The sequence below is a fragment of the Castor canadensis genome, chromosome 8, assembly GCF_047511655.1.
Source record: "Castor canadensis chromosome 8, mCasCan1.hap1v2, whole genome shotgun sequence".
In the NCBI taxonomy this organism is placed as follows: Eukaryota; Metazoa; Chordata; class Mammalia; order Rodentia; family Castoridae; genus Castor; species Castor canadensis.
In genome coordinates, this window is record NC_133393.1 from 23,648,995 (window position 1) to 23,659,450 (window position 10,456).

The following is a 10,456-nucleotide window of genomic DNA, read 5'->3' on the forward strand; positions in this document are numbered from 1 at the left end:
CAAGCTTTCCTTTCTCTCTGCTCTCAACCCTTCCTGCTCCAATCTTGTAATGCTGTTCAAATCCTCCTTGCCAACAACAAATCCCTCTCAAAGTCTGTGTCTCCCCCTCCCACTGAACTCTCTTACTTGTGACCACACAGGCTCTGTCTGCCCACCTCCCAACTCCTCCTGTCAGCCCTCTAAATCAATCTTTTCTCCCACCTTGTCCTCCCATGACTCAGACCCCCCCTTCTTCCACCCCTGCTGGCTCTCCCAAACAGCCGCCACCCTATTCTTCTTCTACAGTAGTCACTATTGACCATGAGTCATTGGCTTCTCAGGAACCAACACTGCCAGCCTTGCCCTCAGCCCCTGCTAAACCCTAACCCACTATACTTTATCTTAACTCTCATTTATCTTAACTCCAGGAGGTGGCAGTAGCTGATGGCATTATCAGAGTTTATGTGCCTTTTTCCATGACTGATCACTCTCTCAAATTGAAAAGGGACTTGGCTCCTTCTCAGCCTCCTATATTAAAGAATTTAAATACCTAACCCAACTCTCATTTTATTTCCCAATCCTTCCCTGATATTCAAAGAAAATTTAAACAGGCAGAGGGTAGCCCTCAAATCCCCCAGGGAGATCTTGTGAAAATGGCACTTAAGGTATTTAATAGCTGAGATGAGACCCAATACCAGCGAAAGGCCCAGCTCTTGGTGGCTGCTCTGACGGTACCTCCTCCAACTTCCAGATGGGCCAGACAACAACACATACCTCCAGGGCCTGCTTCAAATGCAACCAGATGGGACACTGGGCAAAAAACTGCCCTTCACCTTGCCCACCACCAGGACCCTGTCCATGGTGTGGCCAGAATGGACACTGGAGGTTGACTGCCCCTCTTTGTCTCTGCAAAGAGACAAAGGTAAGTCAGTCTCCTACTCCCACTCTCAATAGAGTGAAGGCCTCTTGGATCTCTTGGGCCTGGCAGCAGAAGACTGACACAGCCCTGGGACCTTGGCCCCCTTCAAGATCACCTCAGAGGAGCCCAGGGTAACCATCCAAGTAGCAGGTAGGCCTCAATCACCTACTTGATGCTACCTGACTTCTCAGGTAAGCTTTATCCTTCACAGATCTCCTCTACCAGCCAGAAAAAGAAAAGACAGTTTTATTTATAGATAAACTCCAATGTGTAACAAAGTTAAAGTTGACTATAATCTAAGAGCTGCCTAATAAGATATTTAAGGTCATGTCAAACTAAAATCAAACTCTCTATGTCTATAAAATAATAAGGCTATCTTAATATTATTCTGCTCTGAGTAACATCTACAAAAAACTGTTATAGGACTTGTGTTTGCTGTTGATCTTGTCAAGCTTTAAGTACTACTAAATCATAGTTCATTTACATATCTGCTCAGGTCTCTCAAATGACCACCTTATAACTGTGTTCTGTGTCTATACTTTATTTAATATGATATAAACTTTTACAGAGTTAAAAGTGTCAGTTTATTTAAAATAATGAGCTAAAGCTCTCTTTTATCCAAAAGTGCTACATTTAACCAGCATTCTGACAGTCAGCCTCTGTTTGCCTTTAAAGGTCCCACAAATGCTCATAGCAACTAACCTGGACAGTTTTGCCAGAAGAATTTAAAGACAGCCCTCATCTTTGTGGACAAACCCTAACCAAAGACTTATTAGAATTGGCACTACCCAGAGACCATCCTTCAATGCACAGCCACAGTGTCCCTCATCTGCAGAGCAACTGAGTCCTTTTTAAAACTTTCTGGCCTCCAGGGATACAAAGTCTCTAAAGATAAGGTTCAATTATGTCTCCCACAGGTCACCTACCTAGGTGTGGTCTTAAAGGGACAGGCTCCCTAAAGCCCTTCCTTCTTGAACCCCTTTTAAATAATGCATGGCCACCCATTTCTCTTAGAAAACTTGCCTCCAACAGACTCTGTTCCTCTGGCTGACTACCTACCTTATCTTAACCTCCTTTGGGAACTTCTCAGACAGAAGGCAAACCAGACCCTGCTCCACCCCTCAGAGGACCCTGTAACAATTTCAATTAAACCAGGGGATCTTGCTCTCCTCAAGGATCTTTGACCCTCTACACTGGGACCTTGGTGGACTGGCCTTCATCTGGTCATCCTCACAATGCTCACTACTGTCAAGCTCAATGGGATTCCCCCAGTGACACCACCTCTCAAGGATAAAACATTGCCCACCAACTTCAGACTCTTCCACTACAAGAAAGGGTGAGTACTCTTGTGTACTGCTGGGCCCCACGCAGCTATGCTTCCCCTGCAAACTCTCTCCCTCTTCCACTTCTACATAAGCTCTTAGTCCTCATCTGGCTCTTGATCTGCTTTCCCTTCACAACCCAGAAATCCTCTTCCTGTGACCCATGCACGTGCATTGCATGGGCAGGACATATTGTTACTAAGACTTTACTGTTCCACACTTACTATTCCTGTGCAGGCTCTGTTATTGGGTCATGCACTCACAATCACACCATTTATCAAGTGTGCTCCCATAATAATCAATTTACTTGCTTCAACCCCACTTATTGCCCTGTGGAGCAATGGTTAGAACTCAGGAGTGGCCACCTCACTAAGAACATTGTTACTCAAACCCAGGTGTTCGATCCTGAAAAACCAGTGTCATTATTGTTTGATGCTTGTGTGGCCATAGACAAACTATGTGGAGGTACAGGCTGTGGTAGTGGGGGCCTGGGTTGGAAAAGGACCTATACATAAAATGAAAAATATATGTGCCAGGGAGACAACTCCTGGCCATGTAATAATGAGGGTTATCATTTTTGCCCTTATTGGAGTTGTGTTTCATGGGCCACATGGCATGGGGCTACACACTTAGCCCTCCTTCAAAAGGGCACTACTATCCCTAACTGAAGTCAAGGCACCTGTAACCCTGTAAATTTCACTGTACTTAATCCATCTGATTGGACACAGGGACAGATGGTTTTCTGCCATAGGTGGATTTAAAACACCGGTGGGGGCAGTGGGTCTAAATGACGCTATGGAAATACAAACCCTTAAACCAGGAAAATGCTCTTTAACCCTAGATGCCTCCAGGATCATTCAGGGAACTCAGCAGACAGACTTCCCACCAGATGCTACTACAACCTTCTCCCAACAAATGGCCTTGCCTGCAAATGAAACCTGGGACAAACCATCAGCCTCTGCTCCTAGGGACCTCAGAAATTTCCAAATTCCAGCCAAACACCCTTTAACGATACCCCCACTCAGCACAAAGCAGCTAGATCGATCGGCGCCCATAATACCAACAAAAGGCTGGAATGTTAGGTCCCTGGCATTATTGAGGCAGGCAGAAAGACCCGAGGCTGCACCTTAAAACCAGACCCCCTGATTTATGATTGCTTATTTCTCCCTGCCTGATTGTTTCTTGGCTTGCAAAACAACTCAGGAACTCCAGTTACTCAACTAGCCAGGCATGTTGACCGGTTCCATCTGGTGATCGCAGATAATCAGAGACCAGAGACTCTCTTCCTCCCCCATGGCTTGACCCCTCTTATAAAGCCCACTACTCAATTCACCCAGGTCTCTGCTCCCTGACCTTGGAGGGGCAGTCCTGTGGTCTGGATTTCTAATAAATCTTTCCTTTCCTTTTGGCAGTACCTTACAGTTTGTTTAATGATTTGTCTGAATTAATTCCATACAGTCTGTCTCTCTCTCTCTCAATGTGGTATATATCCAAATTAAAGTGAAATCAGTGCATATGATATGTGGAAACTATTCCAGTTGCATTTGCATATCATGGTTTGTCAGCATTTGACCTTGTAAAGATGAAGCTCGGATACTGCAGTGTCCTATGAGGTTTGTATATAACTATCACAAACCCAGACTGAACTCAGAGGGAAGCCCCTATGTTTCCAGTTATAATGACCTTCATGGCCAACCTTATGTATCTCTGAGGAGTAATTGCTTTCCTGGGCTACCTCCAGACATTCTCAGTCTGAAATTACTTCCTACCTGTATATTAATGTGTTAAGTTCTTTTCAAATCTGCTTTACTATTTATTTCTCTTATACATTGTTTGTGTGATGATTTTGCCACTGAAATGCACCCAATATTTTATCTTTATTTTTATAAACCTTAAAAGATTCTCTTAGTTTCCAATATTGAAACAAATGAAAAGGTTTCAGGTTGAATTACTCTTTCAGCGATAAGAACACTATCTCTCCCTGACGAGCTCTGTAAATAACAAAGGTTAACCAATTTATAGCCCAGGTATCATTGTTAAGTCATGGGTTGTGACTGATTTATTGCTGCAGCAATCTTTAACTGGGAAATGAAAATAACTGTGACTTTTCATATTTTTTCTAATGTATTATATTCAAAGATAAATAATGTACTGAGAGGGGTCAAAAGAGAGAGAAAAAGTTTCAAAAAGGAAGGTTCCTTACTATGCTCAGTAAAGAATTCAGGAAAGCAAATGCAGAAGGTAAAATCAGCAGGGTTTATAAAGATGCATAAATTATTCTCGATAGATCACTTTGAAAACACAGGCTAGATCTACCCAAAGCAATGTAAGTCAGGATGCAATAGAGACAACTGCACACAGATGTTCACCACAGCACTTATCACAATAGCCAAGCTTTGGAAACAGCACAGGTGCCCTACAAATGATGAATGATTCAAGAAAATTCCTTACTTAGCCATAAGGAATAGTGACACGTGACTTGAGGGTAAATGGGTGTAATTGGAGGACATCATGTTAAGTGAAATAAGCCAGACTCTGGAAAACAAAGGCCGCGTGTTTTGTTTTGTTTTTCATATGTGGAAGATGGATCCAAAAGATAAACATATACACAAAAACAAGCATGATAATACACAAACTCATATGTAGAACACATTTATAATAGTGGAACTACCCTATGGAACTCAAGGAAAGACAGAAAGGAAAAGAGAATCATAGAGTATCAGCAATATCATAAAACATAACATCTGTGAAGGTAGAAGATATAAGAATGTGTATTGAAAGGTATTGAATAATGGGTGGTGGGAGGTAAAGTGGTAAGGGAGAGCAATGGAGGGAATTGAATGGACCAACGAATACCCACAGAGGGGAGACAATGAGAAAAGCCTTTGAACACAACTTAAATATTAAGAACAAAAGAGAGGACTGTAAAATAGGTACAGTGGGGAGGAAGTACTAATGAGAGGATTGAGGGTGAAGGAAGGAGATTAAGGTGAGGGTATATGGTTGGAGGGATTTCATATATCTATATGAATTAGAACAAAGAAACCTCTTGAAATTGCTTTAAGTGGGGTGAGAGAAGGTCGAGGGGACGAGTCAGTGGGGAAGATTTTAGATTTTAATGTACACTATAGGCCTAATCAGAATTGTCACTAAGAATCCCCCCCCCTGTATCATGAACATATCCTAATAAAAATTATTTTTAAAATATATAGGCTAGTTTAGTGATAAAAATAAGGGATGATTTTTTTTCTAGGTTTCTATCTTGATTCACATTGTGTAGGCAGTATAAGTTTTTAATTTACTTAGGATTTGGTATTGAGGAAATTGTTCTCTGAGAATTAGGAGGGACCAACAAATTATTGTCCCCTGATTTCTTATGTGATTTCTATTGTTGGAAATAAATTTGAGAGACAATCATGTACCTGAAGGAGTGCATCTCTTGGCCTTTCTGGTCTGCCCCAGGGTGTACCTGGCTCAACAGGCATGCTGGCACCAACAGATTGGGCCACAGAGTCCATTCTTAAGACAGCTCAGGCATGAAAGTCTAAAGTGTAAAAAGGAAAAAATTAATTCAGCTGAAAGGTCAAAAACTAAAGTGCAAGGATAATTATAAATACAGAGGAAATATACCTAAGGGAGGAAAAAAGTCTGGTCTCAACTTAGGGAAGCTGTTGTCTTTAGCAATTGTGAATTTGGGATTTGGATCTTATTTTTTGGCTTAAATGTTTCGTATTTGACTTTTATTTACATTTTCCTGGAACTGATTTGACTAATAACAAGCATGTGACTTGCACATTTTAGGCTCATATTTCAGGGAAATGAAAACCAGCACTGAATTCCTGACATCAGCACAATCACAAGAGCACAGCCAAAATGTCCTTCAAGTTCCTGAAACTCCAAAACTGGGGAGTTTTTGGAGGAATTCATTCATTTCATACCCTTGTGCACATAAGACCCTTAAATTCTGTTTTTAATTGTGCCCATTAATCCAAAAGAGCAGCCTTCAAGTAGCATAATTCTGCATTTCTCAACTGCAAAGTTTTATCCACTCATATTTTCTCAAGTGTGGGTAGTGGGAGAAGGCAGTGGACTTCAGAACTTTTCACACTAATTCATCCAAATTACCCACCTGATAGGAGTTGTCTGGGGCACTCACATGAAACAAATGACCAAAGACGTGCTGATATCAGTGTTGGAGAATAAGAACATGAGAGTTTGTTGGGCCTTTGATCAGAGTCAAATCCAAGGAATGAAGAAACATCTAGTAAATTCAGATTATGATTCATAGGCTTTAATTTATGTCTTCAGCGATAAAACTGAGGGCAAGTAAAAGTGGGTTCTTCCAGTGTTCTTGCCTAGAGCAACAGTTAAATTTTCAAATTTAGTTTAATGACTGACAGCATTTAATACCTGATAGTATCCTGTAGAAAGAAAACTCTTGATGATTGTAAACATCTGCAATAACATTTTGTTCATGGGCAAGCTGAAAATATTTTGAGATTTGGCAATGTAAAAGTAAGAATCAACTTTGCATAACACCCTTTCCATAAGATGTGAGATTAATAAGGCTCGATAGCAAAAAGCTATCTTGGTAGCACCTAAACATAGTCCCCCTCCCCCCCCCAAACAAGTTGGTGTGACAATGTGGATTTACTTCTCTACTATGTGTTTTTGTTCTGAAAATAATAATAAAATCAATAAAATCAGAAAGAAGAGCAGCCATTCTTTAAAGTGGGTGTGTGTGTGTGTGTGTGTGTGTGTGTGTTCATGTATGCATGAAAATACATAGATTAGGTCTACTTGTCTTTATGGTCATGTAATCTCATTTCATTACCATGATCAGAGGATTAGAGTGAAGTGTAGTCCAGAGTTCCCTTCTCTATTACTCTGCCCTTGGGCCAATCTCAGGTCCCTGTTGCTTCAGTGCAAGGAGGAGGACAACTGGCAGGTCTGACTGAGCTTCTAGTGACAACTTCAACACTTCACAGAAGACTCAAGAGAAGAGAGTTATCCAGTGTATCCTGTGCAACTGATATATTTCTCTTGATGATCAGGCCAGGTAAGTTTTAAAAGAATTTTTTATTGCGGTGAAGGAGGTCATTGGAATGTATGTTTATGAAGGACACAGGAAAGGTCAATGAAAACAAAGAATGTGGGACAGGTGCCTAAATTTAGTGTTGTTGTTTCTGGTGAGTTGTCTGCCTTAATTTATTTCTTTCCTCAGTTAGAGAACCTTCAGGATTTTTCTAGAGAGACCGTGTTCCTCTACAACCTTAGATACTGTGCTTTCACTTTTACTTCCTGGTCCTTGGAAAGTATATTATTAAGTACCTATTCCTGTTAGTTCTGGATCCATTCTATGACCCCCATATTATCCTTACATTCCTTAGTTCTCCTTACAATGTTGTCTTTTCAGCAGGGGCATTTTGTTTCCATCAGGTTGGAATCCACTTTCTTCCCAGCACCCTTCCCCTGAATTCAGTCACACACTCCAATCCCACTCAAGAATTAATTTGGACAAATCACTTAAAGATCTGAAATTTCCCCCATCTCTTCTAGCCTATCAATCCTTCTGGAAGGAAGAAAGATGAAAGCAGGCCTGTGATGACACAGGGCTTTACTCTGCTTCCCTGGACTGGTGCTGCCAGGTGAAGCTATTCCACTAAAATTGAAGTTCTAATCAAAGAGAGAAGCTCCTAGACCCTCAATTCTGTCCTCAGTTCCTTACTATTGCCCAACCCGGATAGCATTCTTTCCCAGCATTCTTTGGAAGTGAAAGGAATCTCAGCTCTCCTGGGAAAAACTGATCTGGATCACGAATCTCTACTTTGCTTGCAGACAAGAAGTGAAGAAAAGCACCACATGTATCCAATAGGAGTCAACTACAGCAGCTCTGAGATTCCACTTTCCACAGCTCACATCATGGTAGCCAGTTTACACAAGATCACACCAGCTTCCGTTCTAATCAAAATGCCACATTTGTATTATCAAGTCACCTCTGCAAAGCCCACTGGGGAAAGTAAGTTTATAAATGGGTAAGTTCATAGGTAGGAATTTTTGACCCTGGAATTCTGAATAGTACCAGAGAAGTTTTAGACCCATTTTTAGTGTTTGTAATGAGGAAAATTTCCCCAGCAGGGATCTGATCATTCTATTCTATTATTCTGTCATTCACTGGTCTCATCAAACCAGACATCCTGTGTCAAACCAGGAGGGTCAGTGTTGGTAAGGACATAGGATTATAGTCTCTAGCATTCATTGATGGCCCATCAAATCTAATGTAGGAAGAATTGTAAAAGAAACAACATGTAAGCAGAGCACCAGTGGCTCACACCTGCAATCCTAGCTGCTTGGGAGGCTGAGATCAGGAGGATTGTGGTTTGAGGCCAGCCTGGGCAAAAAATATATATATATATGAGACTCCATATCAACAGGGAAAAAAAATCTGAGTTTGGTGGCATATGTGTCATTCTAGCTATTGTAAGAGGCATAAAATAGGAGAATTGTAGACTAGGCTGGCCTGGGCAAAAAGTGATACCCTATCTTCAAAATAACCAGAGCAAAAGGGCTGGAGGCATAGATCAAGTGGTAGAGCACCTATCAAGTATGAGACTCCATATCAACAGGGAAAAAATCTGGGCTAGGTGGCATATGTGTCATTCTAGCTATTGTAAGAGGCATAAAATAAGATCTTCAAGAATAATTATTTCCTCCACTGTCACTGCTAAGGGTGACAATTATAAATATAGTTCAAAGATTAACTAAAAAATAACACAATCAAGACCCCATGTATTGTTTCATGCCTATAATAACAACTGCTCAGTTGGTGGAGATAGGAGGATGGTGGCTTGAGGTTAGCCTGGGTAAAAATGTTAGCAAGACTCTGTCCAACAAAATAAGCCAGGTATGTAAGTAGGAGGATCACAGTCCAAGGCTGGCTCCAGACAGAAAGGACAAGCCTCTATCTGAAAAAGAAAAAAACTCAAGAAAAGGTGATGGGGCATGGCTTAAGTGGTAGAGCTCCTGCTTAGCAAATACAAGGCCTTGAACAATACTGTTCAAACCCCTGTATTGCCAAATGAATACATGAATCAATAATAAATAGATAAATGTTAACATAATCTGTAGTTAAATTTCAGTGATAAAACTGTTATGTATGTTTGTCCATATGAATTAGGAAGGCATTCGGAATTATTAGAGCAAGTCTGCACAAGATTCGATGCAGAAATCTAGCCTGTGAATTAGAGTATGTGACATACAAATTGAAAGCTACACTACTGTCCCCTCTAGAAACAAAAAATAATACTTTTCTTAATTGTTTTGTTAATTTTTTTTTCTTTTGTTTTTCAGGGCAGAGTGCAATGAGAGAAGGTAAGCAACTTTTTTCCTTTTGTGTAATTACAGTAATTATCCTATCCTTTTTGGGGGAATTTTTCAGTGTATTTTCATCTCTTCTTTGTCCCCATTGACTCTGTCTTAGTCTGTTTTCTGTCACTATAACAAAATTCTTGATACTTTGGTGTTTTGTTTGAAAAAGAGTCAAACAGTCTCACTGTTTGGGAGGCTGAAAGTTCAAGGTTGAGGGGTCCATCTATTTGACGTGTAGTGACAGCTCCCCAGGCTGTGTCACACATTGTAGAGAACTAGAACAGAGATGTCCTCATGCAGAAAGAGGCTTCAGAGCTATCTGGATCCCTTATAAAACCCCTGCTTGAGGGAAGTAGCACAGCCCTGTAAGAACAACATCAATCCCTTCCAAAGTGATGCCCTCAGACACCTGTTACCTTCCAGGAGACCCCTTGTCAAAGGTCATCAGTTCTTGATATCACCACATTGAGATGAAGCTTCTTACATGAACTTCTGGGGGACAAAACACATTTTTAAAAACAGCAGACACTTATATGTATATTTTTAAATTGTATAATTTCTCTCTGTGCATATACAGATATGATCATTTTAAATTGACCCAGGTGCTAAGTGCACCCAGAGATTATGCTAGCCTGATTTTTTTTCTAATCCCTTCGCTTCCACTTCTCCTGCCTACTGCTTTTGCTCTTTGTTTTTTACTTACTCTTTATTTAGCATTCACATTTTTTCTCTACACTCATCTTTTCTAATTTCCAATAATTAGCAGAGATCCAATGCTAAGGTATTAACATGAGAGGAATTAGAGGATAAAGCCCAAAATTACTGGTATATATAGAATATTCTGAAAAGTGTTTTAAATTTTGGTTAT

The 10,456-nt window shown here is 40.6% G+C and overlaps 1 long non-coding RNA gene across 1 annotated transcript; it reads left to right on the forward strand.

Annotated features, from left to right (window-relative positions):
• The first annotated feature begins 7,145 nt into the window (after positions 1–7,145).
• On the forward strand, positions 7,146–9,592 carry LOC141425454 (uncharacterized). Its single transcript, XR_012450472.1, has 3 exons — positions 7,146–7,279; positions 8,059–8,239; positions 9,571–9,592. It is a non-coding gene; the product is annotated as an uncharacterized lncRNA (long non-coding RNA).
• The last annotated feature ends 864 nt before the right edge of the window (positions 9,593–10,456 follow it).